General features: G+C 41.4%; 1 long non-coding RNA gene across 1 annotated transcript in view; it reads left to right on the plus strand.

The window, feature by feature from the left end:
* Nucleotides 1-8,469: 8,469 nt before the first annotated feature.
* LOC123760963 (uncharacterized) overlaps nucleotides 8,470-21,441 on the plus strand; it is a 220,477-nt gene continuing 207,505 nt past the window's right edge. The window contains exon 1 of the long non-coding RNA XR_011229526.1: nucleotides 8,470-8,535. This is a non-coding gene — a long non-coding RNA (uncharacterized lncRNA). The remainder of the gene's footprint in view (nucleotides 8,536-21,441) is intronic.

Genomic DNA, 21,441 nt, shown 5'->3' on the forward strand with positions numbered 1-21,441 from the left:
AAGCCGCCTGCTATCGCTGTATCTATCGATGATTTCTGTGTTGTTTACTAGGATTTCTCTGGCGATGGTTTGGTTATGGGAAGAGATTATATGTTCCTTAATGGAGCCCTGTTGTTTATGCATCGTTAAACGCCTAGAAAGAGATGTTGTTGTCTTGCCTATATACTGGGTTTTTTGGAGCTTACAGTCCCCAAGTGGGCATTTGAAGGCATAGACGACGTTAGTCTCTTTTAAAGCGTTCTGTTTTGTGTCTGGAGAGTTTCTCATGAGTAGGCTGGCCGTTTTTCTGGTTTTATAGTAAATCGTCAGTTGTATCCTCTGATTTTTGTCTGTAGGGATAACGTTTCTATTAACAATATCTTTCAGGACCCTTTCCTCTGTTTTATAAGCTGTGGAAAAGAAGTTCCTGTAAAATAGTCTAATAGGGGGTATAGGTGTTGTGTTAGTTGTCTCTTCGGAGGTTGCATGGCTTTTCACTTTCCTTCTTATGATGTCTTCGATGAAACCATTGGAGAAGCCGTTATTGACTAGGACCTGCCTTACCCTACAGAGTTCTTCGTCGACTTGCTTCCATTCTGAGCTGTGGCTGAGAGCACGGTCGACGTATGCGTTAACAACACTCCTCTTGTACCTGTCAGGGCAGTCGCTGTTGGCATTTAGGCACATTCCTATGTTTGTTTCCTTTGTGTAGACTGCAGTGTGGAAACCTCCGCCCTTTTCCATGACTGTTACATCTAGAAAAGGCAGCTTCCCATCCTTTTCCGTCTCGTAAGTGAAACGCAGCACGGAACTCTGCTCAAATGCCTCCTTCAGCTCCTGCAGATGTCTGACATCAGGTACCTGTGTAAAAATGTCGTCAACATACCTGCAGTATATGGCCGGTTTCAAGTTCATGTCGACTAAGACTTTTTGCTCGATGGTACCCATGTAGAAGTTTGCAAACAGGACACCTAGGGGAGAACCCATGGCGACCCCATCTACTTGCTTATACATGTGCCCATCCGGGCTCAAGAAGGGTGCCTCTTTAGTACAAGCTTGGAGTAGTTTCCTCAGAATACTTTCTGGCATGTCAAGAGGAGTACAGGCTGGATCACGATACACTCTGTCGGCTATCATTCCGATTGTCTCGTCCACAGGTACGATGGTAAACAGCGATTCTACGTCCAACGAGGCTCTTATCCCTGTGGCCCGTGCGCCCCGCAGTAAGTCCACAAATTCCTTTGGAGACTTCAGGCTGAAGGCGCAAGGAACATAAGGAGTCAGCAGGCCGTTGAGTCGCTTCGCCAGTCTGTACGTGGGTGTGGGTATCTGGCTAATGATTGGCCGAAGTGGGTTTCCAGGCTTGTGCGTCTTGACATTTCCATACGCATATCCAGGTTTATATTCCCCAATGATCTTTGGCAGGTGGAGTCCGGATTTCTTGGCGTTCACAGTTTCGATCTGTTTGTTGACCTTTGCTTTTAATTCGGCTGTAGTGTCCTTCGTTACCCTTTGGAACTTAGTTTGGTCAGAGAGTATGATGTTCATTTTCGCCAGATATTCGTCTTTTTTAAGAATGACATATATTGGCGACTTGTCACCTCTCCTGACAACTATCTCCTTGTTCTCACGAAGGCTTTTAGCTGCCGCTTTAAGCTCGGGGGACAGTATGGTGCTTCTGTAGTTGCCTCGATTCTTTCCTCCTTCTGCAATAAGTTCTGCTTGTAAGGTATCTTTGGTAGTGACCTTCTTTTGTGTCTCGAGGTCGAATATGTCGTCCAACAGAATTTCCAACTCTACTTTCCGGGCCATTTCACTCGGTCTGGACATAACATGACAGTTTATGCCCAGATTTAGGAGAGTGACTTGGTCCTCAGTGAGGTTAATTCCTGCAAGGTTCAGGAAGCCATCTCTTGGTCGTGGAATTGCCATAGGTCCTCCATATAATGTTGTTAGTTTCTTGATAATCCTTGTTTCAGCTGACTCCTTATGTTCCTTGCGCCTTCAGCCTGAAGTCTCCAAAGGAATTTGTGGACTTACTGCGGGGCGCACGGGCCACAGGGATAAGAGCCTCGTTGGACGTAGAATCGCTGTTTACCAACGTACCTGTGGACGAGACAATCGGAATGATAGCCGACAGAGTGTATCGTGATCCAGCCTGTACTCCTCTTGACATGCCAGAAAGTATTCTGAGGAAACTACTCCAAGCTTGTACTAAAGAGGCACCCTTCTTGAGCCCGGATGGGCACATGTATAAGCAAGTAGATGGGGTCGCCATGGGTTCTCCCCTAGGTGTCTTGTTTGCAAACTTCTACATGGGTACCATCGAGCAAAAAGTCTTAGTCGACATGAACTTGAAACCGGCCATATACTGCAGGTATGTTGACGACATTTTTACACAGGTACCTGATGTCAGACATCTGCAGGAGCTGAAGGAGGCATTTGAGCAGAGTTCCGTGCTGCGTTTCACTTACGAGACGGAAAAGGATGGGAAGCTGCCTTTTCTAGATGTAACAGTCATGGAAAAGGGCGGAGGTTTCCACACTGCAGTCTACACAAAGGAAACAAACATAGGAATGTGCCTAAATGCCAACAGCGACTGCCCTGACAGGTACAAGAGGAGTGTTGTTAACGCATACGTCGACCGTGCTCTCAGCCACAGCTCAGAATGGAAGCTAGTCGACGAAGAACTCTGTAGGGTAAGGCAGGTCCTAGTCAATAACGGCTTCTCCAATGGTTTCATCGAAGACATCATAAGAAGGAAAGTGAAAAGCCATGCAACCTCCGAAGAGACAACTAACACAACACCTATACCCCCTATTAGACTATTTTACAGGAACTTCTTTTCCACAGCTCATAAAACAGAGGAAAGGGTCCTGAAAGATATTGTTAATAGAAACGTTATCCCTACAGACAAAAATCAGAGGATACAACTGACGATTTACTATAAAACCAGAAAAACGGCCAGCCTACTCATGAGAAACTCTCCAGACACAAAACAGAACGCTTTAAAAGAGACTAACGTCGTCTATGCCTTCAAATGCCCACTTGGGGACTGTAAGCTCCAAAAAACCCAGTATATAGGCAAGACAACAACATCTCTTTCTAGGCGTTTAACGATGCATAAACAACAGGGCTCCATTAAGGAACATATAATCTCTTCCCATAACCAAACCATCGCCAGAGAAATCCTAGTAAACAACACAGAAATCATCGATAGATACAGCGATAGCAGGCGGCTTGACGTTTGCGAGGCACTACACATCAAGAAGTCAACACCAGCAATCAACAGCCAATTATTGCACAACTATATTCTACCCACCTCAAGACTCCGCTCCAATATATAAGCATCAAGAAATATGGACCAATAGGCTTTCTACAAACACTTCTATTCAATACCCATTGTTTCTGTTCTGTCTTGTGTTGATACTTTTAATACCCTATTAATATCCCCTAGTGTTCTGTCTTGTGTTAATGCCACATCACCCTTCCCACCTCACTCAAATGTAATGCCACATCACCCTTCCCACCTCACTCAAATGTAGATATAAAATCAGGGAAACGCAAGTTCTAATCAGTTGTGTATTTGTGAAGTCTTTGAAAATGTAATAAGTTTTACGAAACGCGCCCGTGTCGCGTCAGACTAGAAATAAAAATGAATTTTGGAGAAGTGATTTTTGATTTACCTCCAACAGTGAAGCGTAATGTACGAAAGATTGAGAAAATTCGTGTTAGAATTATTAATCTTACTTTTTCGGTCATATTTAATATATATATATATATATATATATATATATATATATATATATATATATATATATATATATATATATATATATATATATATATATATGCGAACAAGCCTGAATGGTCCCCAGGACAATATGCAACTGAAAACTCACACCCCAGAAGTGACTCGAACCCATACTCCCAGAAGCAACGCAACTGGTATGTACAAGACACCTTAATCCACTTGACCATCACGACCGGACATAATGAGGTGATAGCCGACGCTATTTGAACCACCCCACTGAACTTATCTTCGTTATATATATATATATATATATATATACATATATATATATATATATATATATATATATATATATATATATATATATATATACATATATATATATATATATATATATATATATATATATATATATATATATATATATATATATGCAATTGACGATCACAAAACACTGATCATTTTATGCGGAAAATCCACAGAGAAATATGAAATGAGGTGAACGTTTCGGCTTGTTAAAGCCTTTGTCAACACCATTTCATATTTCTCTGTGGATTTTCCGCATATATATATATATATATATATATATATATATATATATATATATATATATATATATATATATATATATATATATACATATATATATATATATATATATATATATATATATATATATATATATATATATATATATATATATATATATATTATTGGATTGTAATATATACCATGCTGATGATACATACCATGCTATGTATCATCAGAAACCCAATGTACCTTCTTGTATATAAATAAATAAATAAATAAATAAATAAATAAATAAAATTACAGTTCTCTTTGTTGTAGCGGCAACTCAGTTGCTTCGCTCCTTTCCACAATCACATATGTTCATCATGAACATATACTTTCAGAAGGGGGTGTGATCCTTACCTTGAGGTTACCTTGAGGTGCTTCCGGGGCTTAGCGTCCCCGCGGCCCGGTCGTCGACCAGGCCTCCTGGTTGCCGGACTGATCAACCAGGCTGTTGGACGCAGCTGCTCGCAGCCTGGTTGATCAGGTATCCTTTGGAGGTGCTTATCCAGTTCTCTCTTGAACACTGTGAGGGGTCGGCCAGTTATGCCCCTTATGTGTAGTGGAAGCGTGTTGAACAGTCTCGGACCTCTGATGTTGATAGAGTTCTCTCTCAGAGTACCAGTTGCACCTCTGTTTTTCAACGGGGTATTCTGCATATCCTGCCATGTCTTTTGGTCTCATGTGATGTTATTTCTGTGTGCAGGTTTGGGACCAGCCCCTCTAATATTTTCCACGTGTAAATTATTATGTACCTCTCCCGCCTGCGCTCAAGGGAGTACAGTTTTAGGCTCTTTAGTCGGTCCCAATAGTTTAGATGTTTTACTGAGTGGATTCTAGCAGTACCAAGGATCTCTGCACGCTCTCCAGGTCAGCAATTTCTCCAGCTTTGAAAAGTGCTGTCATTGTACAGCAGTACTCTACTCTAGAGAGCACAAGCGTTTTGAAAAGTATCATCATCGGTATAGCATCTCTAGTGTGAAAAGTTCTTGTTATCCAACCTGTCATTTTTCTTGCAGTTGTGACGGCTACTTTATTGTGTTCTTTAAAGGTAAGGTCTTCCGACATGAGTACACCCAGATCCTTTACATTGCCTTTTCGTTCTATGTTATGATTTGCCTGAGTTTTGTACGTGGTTTCCGTTTTTATATTTTCATTTTTTCCATAGCGCATGAGCTGGAACTTATCTTCGTTAAACACCATATTATTTTCTGTAGCCCATAGAACGACCTGATCTACATCTGACTGGAGGTTCGCCGTGTCCTCTATGTTGCTACTCTCATGAAGATCCTAGTGTCATCTGCAAAGGATGATACAGTGCTATAGGTTGTGTTCTTGTCTATGTCCGAAATGAGGATGAGAAAAAGTACTGGAGCAAGCACAGTACCCTGGGGGACTGAGCTCTTCACGGTTGATGGGCTGGATTTTATTTTGTTGACTATTACACATTGGGTTCTGTTGGTCAGGAAATTGTCGATCCATCTGCCTATTTTTCCGGTAATTCCTTTTGAACGCATTTTATGTGCAATAACACCATGGTCACATTTATCAAAAGCTTTTGCGAAATCTGTGTAAATTACATCCGCGTTATGTTTGTCTTCCATAGCATCTAATGCCATATCATAGTGGTCCAGCAACTGCGACAGGCAAGAGCGCCCTGTTCTGAAACCATGTTGTACGGGGTTATGGAGTTGCTGTGATTCCATGTATTTTGTGATTTTTACTTCTTAGCACTCTCTCAAAAATTTTTATGATGTGCGATGTTAGCGCTGTCGGTCTGTAATTTTTTGCCTCTGCCTTATTTCCTCCTTTATGAAGTGGTGCTATCTCTGCTGTTTTTAGTATATCAGCAATAACGCCAGTATCTAGGCTTTGTCTCCACAGAATGTGGAGGGCCTGCGATAGTGTTTTTTTACAGTTCTTTATGAATATGGAGTTCCAAGAATCCGGGCCTGGTGCAGAGTGCATAGGCATACTGTTTATGGCTTCTTCAAAATCCAGTGGGGATAGGGTGACGTCTGATATATGATTTGATGTTGGTATCGTATCCATGAAAATTTCATTTGGGTTATCAATCTTTAGTGTGTTTAATGGCTCGCTGAAAACAGAGTCGTACTGCGTCCTCAGTAGCTCGCTCATTTCTTTGTTATCATCGGTGAAAGTTCCATCTCCCTTTCGCAGGGGCCCGATACTAGATGTGGTTTTTGATCTTGATTTTGCATAGGAGAAAAAATATTTCGGATTTCTTTCTATTTCACTGATGGCCTTTTGCTCTCTTTGCCTCTCCTGGGTTTTGTATGATTCTTGTAGCTTCCGTTCAATTGTTTCTATTTCTCTACCTAACCTTCTTCGCCGTTCTTGAGATAGGGTGCGACTCTCAAGTTGTTCCGCGATTCGTTTTCTTCGCCTATATAGGGAACGACGTTCCCGTTCCAATCTGTATCTCTTCCTCTTTTTTCTTAGAGGTATGCGGTTTGAACATATTTCTAGTGCTACTGAGCTTATTTTTTCCAGGCACTGGTTCAGGTTTGCATTTTCTAGCTGTTCTTCCCAGTTTATTTCTGTGAAGTCCTGGTTTATTTGCTCCCAGTTTATCTGTTTATTATTGAAGTTGAATTTGCTGAAATCTCCTCCACCGGGAATCTGGACTGGTTTTGAAGGTCTACTCCCCATGGTTGTCATAACTTCAATTAAGTTGTGATCTGAGTAACAGGTATTTGTAATCATTATGTTCCTGATCAATTCATCATTATTAGTGAAAATGAGGTCCAGCGTGTTCTCCTTCCTAGTTAGTTCTACTATTTGCTGGTTTAAGGCAAACCTGTCGCACATCCGTAGAAGGTCATTTGCATGTGCCTGTTCATTTAGGCTACTTCCTGGTATTCTTTCTGATATTACTGTATTAGCCAGGTGCTTCCATTTCAGGTGCCGTAGGTTGAAGTCCCCAAGCAGGATGATGTTCGGAACTGGAATTGTGAGGTTTTCCAAGCAGTGTTCTATTTTCATTAGTTGGTCTTTAAACTGCTGAGGGTTTGCCTCCGGTGACTTATATACAAGGACAATAACTACATTTAAAATCTCTATTTTGATTATCAGCACTTCCACCGTATCATTTGAGGTGTTTAGCAGCTCAGTACAGATGAGTGTGTCTTTGATGTAGAGGCTGACCCCACCCTGAAGCCGGTGTTTCCTATCACATCTGAAAAGATTGTACTCTGAGATCCATATTTCACCATCATGGTAGTCCTTTGTGTGGGTTTCTGTTAGGGCTGCAAACACTGCATTTGCCTCATGGAGGAGACCATCTATAAATTGAACTTTGTTGGTTTTGCGTGTTTTTATACCTTGGATGTTGGCAAATATAAATGATGTTATCGTGTTAGTGGAAGTGCTGGAAGCCTTACCTGGTGTTAATATCTGAGGCTCTGGTAAGGAGGCCACTGTGTTTGCGTCCAGGGTGTGTCGTTTTGGAAGTGATTCGTCCAGTTTTGGTAGTAGGACGGGTGTTGTCTGGTGTAGTACCTGTGTGCTTGTTGGTAATTTGAATTCCAGTCTTGTGGGTATCTCCGTTCCCCTCTGTAATCTCTGTAATCCTGTAGTGGTTCCATCTGACTGTTTCTCTTTCTTATATTTATTACTCTGTTTCTGCCTTCCTCTAAAAAATTTCCAGTAGTGTCATATTGATCTTCCCGTCTATAACGCTCTGTACCTCTCACATGGAATTCCGGACACTGAAGATTGTAGCATTTTTTGTCCCTAATTGAAAATTGACATAATTTAGGGTGGAAGTATCTACACCCTGTTCCAAAACGGCATGTACCCCTCTCCAACATGTTCCTGCATTTTCGAGGATGCAGAAAATGGCATTTTGCTCCTAATTTTCCATATTTGCATATTCCTTTAGCGTAGAATTTGCAAATGTGTTCCGGTTTTGCGTTTTTCAAGGTATTTATATCTGTGACTGTCTTGTCTACCTATTTATTGGAGCCATCTCCGTTTTTCGTCCCAATTCCATCATCTATGCACTCTGTCTCACTGTTGCTCTCATCGTTTATATTATCTGGCTCTGCAATATTGCTGTTATTTATTGCTATAGATCGCATACTGTGAACACCTGTTTCTCGCACAAGTGTGCATACGAGAGTCTCATATAATCAGATTAGCTAGTTCTTCCGTTAGGACAAGTTGGACGAACAGCGCTGCAACTTCGAATATCCAGAACTCACAAGGTATTATACCGACTTTTCTTTTCTTTTAATCACAGGGGATTACAAATTTACAAAATATTAAACAGCAATTAATTAATGAACATATTCAACACTGGTCTCGCCCTCCAGTATCATCAGTACACTGACCAGTTGTAACTCTCCACTCAGCCTAAGAGCTGAGAGGACAGCGCTTCGGATTCGTAGTACTGAGGTTCCGGGATCGATCCCAGTGCAGCCGAAAAGAAATGGGCAGAGTTTATTTCACCCAGATGCCTCCTGCTACCTAGCTGTAAGTAGGTACCAGGGAGTTAGACAGCTGGTACGGGCTGTTTGCTGGGAATGTGTAGCAAAATAGGAGGCCTGGTTGAGGACCGGGCCGATGGGACGCTAAGCCCCGAAATCATTTCAAGATAACCTCAAGATAAGAAGAACCCTCACTCCAGTATTATTAGTATACTGGCCTCGCCCTTTTGAAATTATACTACAGAGGTCTCGCACTCATATAGCATTAGTACACAGATCTCGAACTCTCGTAGCATTAGTACAGTGGTCTCGCACACTCGTAGCATTAGTAAACTGGTCTCGCACTCCTGTAGCAATAGTATACTGGCGTCACACTTTTATAGCAGTAGTACACTGGCCTCGCACTCTTATAGCCGTAGCACACTGGTCTCGCACTCTTACAGCAGTAGTACACTCGCCTGGCACTCCTATAGCATTAGTACACTGGCCTTGCACTCCAATAACATTAGAACACTGACCTCGCTCTCTTCAAGCATTAGTTTACAGGCCTTTCACTCTCGTAACATTAGTAAACTTTCCTTGTAGTTTCGTGGCATTAGTACACTGGTCTCGCACTCTTGTAACATTAGTAAACTTGACTCGCACTTTCTAGCATTCGTTCAATTATCTTGCGTTCCTATAGCATTGGTACTCTGTTCTCTGTTCTCTCGAATTATTGCACTGTCCTCGCACTCTCGAATTATTGCACTGTCCTCGCACTCTCGTAGCATTAGTACACTGACCTCGCACTCTCGTAGCATATATATATATATATATATATATATATATATATATATATATATATATATATATATATATATATATATATATATATGTCGTACCTAGTAGCCAGAAATCACTTCTCAGCCTACTATGCAAGGCCCGATTTGCCTAATAAGCCAAGTTTTCATGAATTAATTGTTTTTCGACAACCTAACCTACCTAACCTAACCTAACCTAACTTTTTCGGTTACCTAACCTAACCTAACCTATAAAGATAGGTTAGGTTAGGTTAGGTAGAGTTGGTTAGGTTCGGTCATATATCTACGTTAATTTTAACTCAAATAAAAAAAAATTGACCTCATACATAATGAAATGGGTAGCTTTATCATTTCATAAGAAAAAAATAGAGAAAATATATTGATTCAGGAAAACTTGGCTTATTAGGCAAATCGGGCCTTGCATAGTAGGCTGAGAAGTGAGTTCTGGCTACTAGGTACGACATATATATATATATATATATATATATATATATATATATATATATATATATATATATATATATATATATATATATATATATATATATATATATATATATATGTCGTACCTAGTAGCCAGAACGCACTTCTCAGCCTACTATGCAAGGCCCGATTTGCCTAATAAGCCAAGTTTTCATGAATTAATTGTTTTTCGACTACCTAACCTACCTAACCTAACCTAACCTAACTTTTTCGGCTACCTAACCTAACCTAACCTATAAAGATAGGTTAGGTTAGGTTAGGTAGAGTTGGTTAGGTTCGGTCATATATCTACGTTAATTTTAACTTCAATCAAAAAAATTGACCTCATACATAATCAAATGGGTAGCTTTATCATTTCATAAGAAAAAAATAGAGAAAATATATTGATTCAGGAAAACTTGGCTTATTAGGCAAATCGGGCCTTGCATAGTAGGCTGAGAAGTGAGTTCTGGCTACTAGGTACGACATATATATATATATATATATATATGTCGTACCTAGTAGCCAGAACGCACTTCTCTGCCTATTTTGCAAGGCCCGATTTGCTTAATAAGCCAAGTTTTCATGAATTAATTGTTTTTCGACTACCTAACCTACCTAACCTAACCTAACCTAACTTTTTCAGCTACCTAATCTAACCTAACCTATAAAGATAGGTTAGGTTAGGTTAGGTAGGGTTGGTTAGGTTCGGTCATATATCTACGTTAATTTTAACTCCAATAAAATAAAATTGACCTCATACATTATGAAATGGGTAGCTTTATCATTTCATAAGAAAAGAATTAGAGAAAATATAATAATAAAGGAAAACTTGGCTTATTAGGCAAATCAGGCCTTGCATAGTAGGCAGAGAAGTGCGTTCTGGCTACTAGGTACGACATATATATATATATATATATATATATATATATATATATATATATATATATATATATATATATATGTCGTACCTAGTAGCCAGAACTCACTTCTCAGCCTACTATTCAAGGCCCGATTTGCCTAATAAGCCAAGTTTTCCTGAATTAATATATTTACTATAATTTTTTTCTTATGAAATGATAAAGCAACCCTTTTCTCTATGTATAAGGTCAATTTTTTTTTATTGGAGTTAAAATTAACGTAGATATATGACCGAACCTAACCAACCCTACCTAACCTAACCTAACCTATATTTATTGGTAAGGTTAGGTTAGGTAGCCAAAAAAAGCTAGGTTAGGTTAGGTTAGGTAGGTTAGGTAGACGAAAAAACATTAATTCATGAAAACTTGGCTTATTAGGCAAATCGGGCCTTGAATAGTAGGCTGAGAAGTGCGTTCTGGCTATTAGGTACGACATATATATATATATATATATATATATATATATATATATATATATATATATATATATATATATATATATATGTCGTACCTAGTAGCCAGAACGCACTTCTCAGCCTACTATGCAAGGCCCGATTTGCCTAATAAGCCTAGTTTTCATGAATTAATGTTTTTTCGACTGCCTAACCTACCTAACCTAACCTAACCTAACGTTTTCGGCTACCTAACCTAACCTAACCTATAAAGATAGGTTAGGTTAGGTTAGGTAGAGTTGGTTAGGTTCGGTCATATATCTACGTTAATTTTAACTTCAATAAAAAAAATTGACCTCATACATAATCAAATGGGTAGCTTTATCATTTCATAAGAAAAAAATTAGAGAAAATATATTAATTCAGGGAAACTTGGCTTATTAAGCAAATCGGGCCTTGCATAGTAAGCTGACAAGTGCGTTCTGGCTACTAGGTACGACATATATATATATATATATATATATATATATATATATATATACATATATATATATATATATATATATATATATATATATATATATATATATATATATATATATATATGTCGTACCTAGTAGCCAGAACGCACTTCTCAGCCTACTATGCAAGGCCCAATTTGCCTAATAAGCCAACTTTTCATGAATTAATTGTTTTTCGACTACCTAACCTACCTAACCTAACCTAACCTAACTTTTTCGGCTACCTAACCTAACCTAACCTATAAAGATAGGTTAGGTTAGGTTAGGTAGGGTTGGTTAGGTTTGGTTATATATCTAGGTTAATTTTAATTCCAATAAAAAAAAATTGACCTCATACATAATGAAATGGGTAGCTTTATCATTTCATAAGAAAAAAATTAAAGAAAATATATTAATTCAGGAAAAGTTGGCTTATTAGGCAAATCGGGCCTTGCATAGTAGGCTGAGAAGTGCGTTCTGGCTATTAAGTACGACATATATATATATATATATATATATATATATATATATATATATATATATATATATATATATATATATATATATATATATATATATATATATATATATATGTCGTACCTAGTAGCCAGAACGCACTTCTCAGCCTACTATTCAAGGCCCGATTTGCCTAATAAACCAAGTTTTCATGAATTAATTGTTTTTCGACTACCTAACCTACCTAACCTAACCTAACCTAACTTTTTCGGCCACCTAACCTAACCTAACCTATAAAGATAGGTTAGGTTAGGTTAGGTAGGGTTGGTTAGGTTCGGTCATATATCTACGTTAATTTTAACTTAAATAACAAAAAATTGACCTCATACGTAATGAAATGGGTAGCTTTATCATTTCATAAGAAAAAAATTATAGAAAATATATTAATTCAGGAAAACTTGGCTTATTAGGCAAATCGGGCCTTGCATAGTAGGCTGAGAAGTGCATTCTGGCTACTAGGTACGACATATATATATATATATATATTATTGCACTGTCATATTTTGCATATATATATATATATATATATATATATATATATATATATATATATATATATATATATATATATATATATATATATATATATATATATATATATATATATATATATATGCAAAATATGTAATGCACTGTCATTATTGCATATATATATATATATATATATATATATATATATATATATATATATATATATATATATATATATATATATATATATATATATCTTCGATGGTTCCCATATAAAAATTAGCAAATAAAACTCCTAAGGGGGAGCCCATTGCTACTCCGTCTATTTGTAAATACATGTATCCTTGTGGACTGATGAAAGGGGCTTCCTTTGTACATGCTTCGAGAAGACTTTTCAAGTGTGGCTCAGGTATGTCTAATTTGGGGGTGCTCTCGTCTCTGTATACTCTGTCCAGTATCATTCCTATGGTTGTGTCGACTGGGACGTTGGTAAATAGGGATTCAACGTCCAGGGAAGCGATGATTCCATCGGGCTGGGTAGATTTGATCAATTCTAGGAAATCTGCTGATGATTGTAGACTAAACTTACTTGGAGTGTATGGATACAGGGAAGACAGGGTCTTCAGTAGCAGACAAAAACCAACTGTATACTGCCGTTATGTAGATGACATATTCCTAATAGTAAAAGACTCAGATGAACTAATTGACCTAAAAAGACACCTAGAGAGAGAGTCAGTACTCCGATTTACACATGAAAATAGTGAAAATAACAGTCTGCCATTCCTGGATGTACTAATAACAAAAACAGGAACCTCTTTAAGCACCAACGTATATACCAAGCCCACCAACATAGGGTTATTCCTGAACGGTAGAAGTGAGTGCCCCCAAAGATACAAAGCCAGTGTTCTCAATGCTTATATTCGTCGAGCGCTTACCCACTGCTCTGAATGGAGCAACGTGAGTAGAGAGTTTGAAAGAGTAACTCAAGTATTGGTGACCAACGGATATAGCAACGCGGAAATAAACGCTGCTATAAGAAGACACTTGGACCGTTGGTATAAATCAGAACCTAGAACAGAAACCACAACACCCCCAATAAAATTATATTACAAATCAACCATGCACAGTGAACATATAAAAGAGGAAAGAATAATGAAAGAAATAATCCGTAAAGGAGTAAAAAGCACTACTCCTAACCAAAACATAAACCTGATAATATTCTACAAAACCAAGAAAACTTCCGAACTCCTTATCAAAAACAGCCCGAAGCCGACGGAGAACCTTCTACAGCAGTCAAGTGTTGTATACATGTACACTTGCCCCCACGAAGGATGTAACCTTCAATGTAAGTACATAGGTATGACGTCGACCAAGCTGACGAGGCGTTTGACATGCCATCTTCAATCTGGTGCCCCTAGGAATCACATGAGACAAGCCCATGACATTACTCTAACAAGAGAAATGTTGAACAAGAACACCTGCATAATAGACAAAACCTAAAACTTAATGCAAGAAGATTACAAATTCTTGAGGCAATTCACATAAGAATAGAGCGACCTACCATGAACACCCAAATCACGGAAGTATTTACTCTACCCACCATGAGAGTAAGGACAAGACAAGAACATATCGATGCCAACACAGAAGACAATGTCCAACATAATAGGCCAATTACACTTGATTAATCTTTGTGTTTAGATAGGAGCTGCCTCGTATGGAAAAATAAGCCTTCGGCAGCCTCTATGTTTCACCTCACATTTATCCCTTATCAAGAAAAACCAAGAAAACGGCCAGCCTACTCATGAGAAACTCTCCAGACACAAAGCAGAACGCTTTAAAAGAGACCAAGGTCGTCTATGCCTTCAAATGCCCTCTTGGGGACTGTAAGCCTCAAAAAACTCAGTATATAGGCAAGACAACAACATCTCTTTCCAGGCGTTTAACGATGCATAAGCAACAGGGCTCCATTAAGGAACATATAATCTCTTCCCACAACCAAACCATCGCCAGAGAAATCCTAGTAAACAACACAGAAATCATCGATAGATACAGCGATAGCAGGCGGCTTGACGTTTGCGAGGCACTACACATTAAGAAGTCAACACCAGCAATCAACAGCCAATTAATGCACAACTATATTCTACCCACCTCAAGACTCCGCCCCAATATAGAAGCATCAAGAAATATGGACCAATAGGCTTTCTACAATCACTTCCATTTCAATACCCATTGTTTCGTGTTCTGTCTTGTGTTGATGAAATTAATACCCTATTAATACCACCTCACCCCATCCACCTCACTCAAATGTAGATATAAACAAATCGGAGATGTGTAAGTTCTATTCAGTTGTGTATGTGTAAAGTCTTTGAAAATGTAATAAGTTTTACGAAACGCGCTCAAGTGTCGCGTCAGACTAGAAATAAAAATGAATTTTGGAGAATTGATTTTTGAATTACCTCCAACAGTGAAAAGAAATGTACGAAAGATTGAGAAAATTCGTGTTAGAATGTTATTAATCTTACTTTTTCGGTCATATATATATATATATATATATATATATATATATATATATATATATATATATATATATATATATATATATATATATATATATATATATATATATATATATATATATGTCGTACCTAGTAGCCAGAACGCACTTCTCAGCCTACTATGCAAGGCCCGATTTGCCTAATAAGCCAAGTTTCCAGAATTAATATATTTTCTCTAATTTTTTTCTTATGAAATGATAAAGCTACCCATTTCATTATGTATGAGGTCAAATTTTTTTTTATTGGAGTTAAAATTAACGTAGATATATGACCGAACCTAACCAACCCTACCTAACTTAACCTAACCTGTCTTAACATAACCTAAACTAAAATAACTAAATCAGTAATTTATGTTCTTAATATAATATAATAATAATACTTAAAATAAACCAATAGGAAACAATTTATTGAAAATATCGAAAATCACTCGGCCTATTAGTCAAATCGGGCCTTGCATAGTGTAGTGCTGTGGTGTACTGTTGTGGAGTAGTGGCATGGTGTAGTGGAGTGGTGTAGTGGTGTACTGGCGTGGTGTAATAGTGTGGTGGTGTGGTGTCGTAGCCTGGTGTAGTGGCATAGTTTAGTGGTGTGGTGTAGTAGCCTGGTATAGTAGTCTGGAGTTGAGACGTGGTATAGTGGCGTGGTATAGTCACGTGGTGGGGTGTAGTTACCTGGTATAGTAGTCTGGTGTAGTGGCATGGTGTAGTAGTGTGATGTAGTGGCGTGGTGTAGTAGCCTGGTGTAGTGGCATGGTGTAGAGGTGTAGTGGTGTGGTGTAGTAGCCTAGTATAGTAGTCTGGTGTAGTGGTGTGGTATAGCGGAGTGGTATAATGGCATGGTGTAGTGGCGTGTAGTGGCATGGTGTAGTGACGTGGTGTAGTGACGTGGTGTAGTGATGTGGTGTAGTAGCCTGTTATAGGGACGTTGTGTAGTGCTATGGTGTTGTTGCGTGAAATAGTATTGTGGTGTAGTGGCGTGTAGTGGTGTCGTGTAGTGGTGTGGTGTAGTAGCCTGGTATAGTAGTCTGGTGTAGTGGCGTGGTGTAGTGGTGTGGTGTGGTGTGGTGTAGTGGTGTGGTGTAGTTGTGTGGTGTTGTGGTGTGGTGTAGTGGCGTGGTGTACTAGTGTGGTGTAGTGGTGTGGTGTAGTAGCCTGGTATAGTAGTCTGGTGTAGTGGCGTGGTTTAGTGGTGTAGTGTAGTGGTGTGGTGTAGTGGCATGGTGTAGTTCTGTGTTGTAGTGGTGTGGTGTAGTGGCATGGTGTAGTGGCATGGTTTAGTGGAGTGGTGTAGTGACGTGGTGTAGTGGTGTTGTGTAGTAGCCTGGAATAGTGGTGTGGTGTTGTGTAGTGGTGTGGTGTAGTGGCGTTGTGTAGTGGCATGTTTTAGTGGTTTGGTGTTGTAGCCTGGTATAGTAGTCTGGTGTAGTGGCATGGTGTAGTGCCATGGTGTTGTGGTGTGGTGTAGTGGGGTGGTGTAGTGGCGTTGTTAGTGGCGAGGTGTAGTGGTGTGGTGTAATGGTGTGGTGTAGTAGCCTGGTATAGTAGTCTGGTGTAGTGGCGAGGTGTATTGGTGTGGTGTAGTGGTGTGGTGTAGTGGCATGGTGTAGTGGCATGGTGTAGAGGTGGAGTGGTGTGGAGTAGTGGTGTGGTGTAGTAGCCTAGTATAGTAGTCTGGTGTAGTGGTGTGGTATAGCGGAGTGGTATAGTGCCGTGGTGTAGTAGCGTGGTATAGTAGCGTTGTGTAGTGGCGTTGTGTAGTGGCATGGTGTAGTGACGTGGAGTAGTGGTGTGGTGTAGTTGCCTGGTATAGTGATGTGGTGTAGTGTTGTGGCGTGGTGTGGTGGTGTGGGGTTGTGGCGTGTAGTGGCGTCGTGTAGTGGTGTGGTGTAGAAGCCTCGTATAGTAGTCTGGTGTAATGGTGTGGTGTAGTGGTGTGGTGTAGTTGCATGGTGTAGTAGTGTGGTGTTGTTGCGTGGTGTAGTAGTGTGGTGTAGTGGCAGGGTGTAGTGGTGTGGTGTAGTGGCATGGTGTAGTGGCGTGGTTTAGTGGATTGGTGTAGTGACGTGGTGTAGTGGTGATGTGTAGTAGCCTGGAATAGTGGTGTGGTGTAGTGGTGTGGTGTAGTGGCGTGGTGTAGTGGTGTGGTGTTGTAGCCTCGTATAGTAGACTGGTGTAGTGGAATAGTGTAGTGCTGTGGTGTAGTGGTGTTGTGTAGTAGTGTAGTGGTGTGGAGTAGTGGTGTGGTGTAGTAGCCTAGTATAGAAGTCTTGTGTAGTGGTGTGATATAGCGGAGTGGTATAATTGGATGGTGTAGTGGCGTGGTATAGTAGCGTTGTGTAATGGCATTGTGTAGTGGCGTGTAGTGGCATGGTGTAGTGACGTGGTGTAGTGGTGTGGTGTAGTAGCCTATTATAGTGACGTTGTGTAGTGCTATGGTGTTGTTGCGTGAAATAGTGGTGTGGTGTAGTGGCGTGTAGTGGTGTCGTGTAGTGGTGTGGTGTAGTAGCCTGGTATAGTAGTCTGGTGTAGTGGCGTGGTGTAGTGGTGTGGTGTAGTGGTGTGGTGTAGTGGTGTGGTGTAGTTGTGTGGTGTAGTGGTGTGGTGTAGTGGCGTGGTGTACTAGTGTGGTGTAGTGGTGTGGTGTAGTAGCCTGGTATAGTAGTCTGGTGTAGTGGCGTGGTGTAGTGGTGTGGTGTAGTGGTGTGGTGTAGTGGCATGGTGTAGTTCTGTGGCGTAGTGTTGTGGTGTAGTGGCATGGTGTAGTGGCATGGTTTAGTGGAGTGGTGTAGTGACGTGGTGTAGTGGTGTTGTGTAGTAGCCTGGAATAGTGGTGTGGTGTAGTGTAGTGGTGTGGTGTAGTGGCGTTGTGTAGTGGCATGTTTTAGTGGTTTGGTGTTGTAGCCTGGTATAGTAGTCTGGTGTAGTGGCATGGTGTAGTGCCATGGTGTTGTGGTGTGGTGTAGTGGTGTGGTGTAGTGGCGTTGTTAGTGGCGAGGTGTAGTGGTGTGGTGTAATGGTGTGGTGTAGTAGCCTGGTATAGTAGTCTGGAGTAGTGGCGAGGTGTATTGGTGTGGTGTAGTGCTGTGGTGTAGTGGCATGGTGTAGTGGCAAAGTTCCGTGGTGTAGTAGCCTGGTGTAGTGGCATGGCGTAGAGGTGAAGTGGTGTGGAGTAGTGGTGTGGTGTAGTAGCCTAGTATAGTAGTCTGGTGTAGTGGTGTGGTATAGCGGAGTGGTATAGTGCCGTGGTGTAGTAGCGTGGTATAGTAGCGTTGTGTAGTGGCGTTGTGTAGTGGGGTGTAGTGGCATGGTGTAGTGACGTGGAGTAGTGGTGTGGTGTAGTTGCCTGGTATAGTGATGTGGTGTAGTGTTGTGGCTTGGTGTGGTGATGTGGGGTTGTGGCGTGTAGTTGCGTCGTGTAGTGGTGTGGTGTAGTAGCCTCGTATAGTAGTCTGGTGTAGTGGTGTGGTGTAGTGGTGTGGTGTAGTTGCGTGGTGTAGTACTGTGGTGAAGTGACGTGGTGTAGTGGTGATGTGTAGTAGCCTGGAATAGTGGTGTGGTGTAGTGGTGTGGTGTTGGGTAGTAGTGTGGTGTAGTGGCGTGGTGTAGTGGTGTGGTGTTGTAGCCTGGTATAGTAGACGGGTGTAGTGGCATGGTGTAGTGCTGTGGTGTAGTGGTGTTGTGTAGTAGTGTGGTGTAGGGGTGTGGTGTAGTGGCATGGTGTAGTGGTGTGGTGTAATAGCCTGGCATAGAGTCTGGTGTAGTGGCGTGGTGTAGTGGTGTGGTGTGGTGTAGTGGTGTTATGTAGTGGCATGGTGTAGTGGTGTGGTGTAGTGGTGTGGTGTAGTGGTGTGGAGTAATGGCGTGGTGTAATTGCGTGGTGTAGTGGTGTGGTGTAGTAGCCTGGTATAGTGGCATGGTGTAATGCCGTGGTGTAGTGATGTATTGTAGTGGCATGGTGTAGTGCTGTGGTGTAATGGCGTGGTGTAGTGGTGTGGTGCAGTGGCGTGTAGTGGCGTCGTGGAGTGGTGTGGTGTAGTTGTCAGGTATAGTAGTCTGGTGTACTGGCGTGGTGTAGAGGTGTTGTGTAGTGGCGTGGTGTAGTGATGTGGTGTATTGGCATTGTGTAATGGCATTATGTATTGGTGTGGTGTAGTGGCATTATGTAGTGGTGTGGTGTAGTTGCCTGGTACAGTGGCATGGTGTAGTGCTGTTGTGTAGTGGTGTGGAGTAGTGGCATTATGTAGTGGCATGGTGTAGTGGTGCTATGGCGTGGTGTAGTGGTGTGTTGTCGTAGCCTGGTGTAGTGGCGTGGTGTAGTGGTGTGGTGTAGTAGCCTGGTATAGTAGTCTGGAGTTGTGACGTGGTATAGTGGCATGGTATAGTGGCGTGGTATAGTGGTGTGGTGTAGTGGTGTGGTGTAGTTGTCTGGTATAGTAGTCTGGTGTAGTGGCATGGTGTAGTGGCATGGTGTAGTAGCCTGGCATAGTGGCATGGTGTAGTGCCGTGCTGAAGTGGTGTGGTGTAGTGGTGTGGTGTAGTAGACTGGTGTAGTGGTGTAGTATAGCGGAGTGGTATAATGGCATGGTGTAATGGTGTGGTATAATAGCATTGTGTAATGGCATTGTGTAGTGGCGTGTAGTGGCATGGTGTAGTGACGTGGTGTAGTGGTGTGGTGTAGTAGCCTGTTATAGTGACGTTCTGTAGTGCTGTGGTGTTGTTGGGTGAAATAGTGGTGTGGTGTAGTGGCGTCGTGTAGTGGTGTGGTGTAGTAGCCTGGTATAGTAGTCTGGTGTAGTGGCGTGGTGTAGTGGTGTGGTGTAGTGGTGTGGTGTAGTTGTGTGGTGTAGTGGTGTGGTGTAGTGGAGTACTAGTGCGGTGTAGTGGTGTGGTGTAGTAGCCTGGTATATTGGCATGGTGTAGTTGTGTGGTGTAGTGGTGTGGTGTAGTGGCATGGTTTAATTGAGTGGTGTAGTTGTGTGGTGTAGTGGTGTTGTGTAGCAGCCTGGAATAGTGGTGTGGTGTTGTGTAGTGGTGTGGTGTAGTGGCGTTGTGTAGTGGCGTGTTTTAGTGGTTTGGTGTTGTAGCCTGGTATAGTAGTCTGGTGTAGTGGCATGGTATAGCAGAGTGGTACAGTGGCGTGGTGTAGTAGTGCTGTGTAGTGGCATTGTGTAGTGTTATGTAGTGGCATGGTGTAGGGACGTGGTGTAGTGGTCTTGTGTAGTAGCCTGGTATAGTGACGTGGTGTAGTGCTGTGGTGTAGTGGCGTGGTGTAGTGGTGTGGTGTAGTGGCGTGTAGTGACAGTCATGTAATGGTTTGGTGTAGTAACCTGGAATAGTAGTCTGGTGTAGTTGTGTGGTGTGGTGTAGTTGTGTGGTGTAGTGGTGTGGTGTAGTGGCGCGGTGTAGTGGTGTTGTGTAGTGGCATGGTGTGGTAGTGTGGTTCGGTAGCCTAGTATATTGGCATGGTGTAGTGCCGTTGTGTAGTGGTGTGGTGTAGTGGCATGGTGTAGTGACGTGGTGTAGTGATGTGGTGTGGTAGCCTGGTGCAGTGGCGTGGTGTAGTTGTTTAGTGTAGTGATGTGGTGTAGTAGTCTGGAGTAGTGTAGTGACGTGGTATAAGGGGCGTGGAATAGTGGCGTGGTGTAGTGGCATGGTTTAGTGGAGTGGTGTAGTGGCATGGTGTAGTGGTGTGGTGCAGTAACCTGGAATAGTGGTGTGGTGTCGTGGGGTTTTGTAGTGTAGTTTTGTTTAGTGGTGTGGTGTAGTGGTGTGGTGTGGTGTAGTGGTGTTGTGTAGTGGTGTGGTGTAGTGGTGTGGTGTAGTGGCGTGGTGTAGTGGCATGGTGTAGTTGTGTGGTGTAGTGGCATGGTGTAGTGGTGTGGTGTAGTGTTGTGGTGTAGTAGTGTGGTGTAGTAGCCTGGAGTAGTGGCATTGTGTAGTGGTGTGGTGTAGTGGCGTGGTGAGGTTGTGTGGTTTAGTGACATATTGTAGTGGCATGGTGTGGTGTAGTAGCCTGGTATAGTAGTCTGGTGTAGTGGCATGGTGTAGTGGCGTGGTGTAGTGGGGTGG

This window comes from Procambarus clarkii, chromosome 3 (assembly GCF_040958095.1).
Source record: "Procambarus clarkii isolate CNS0578487 chromosome 3, FALCON_Pclarkii_2.0, whole genome shotgun sequence".
NCBI lineage: Eukaryota > Metazoa > Arthropoda > Malacostraca > Decapoda > Cambaridae > Procambarus > Procambarus clarkii.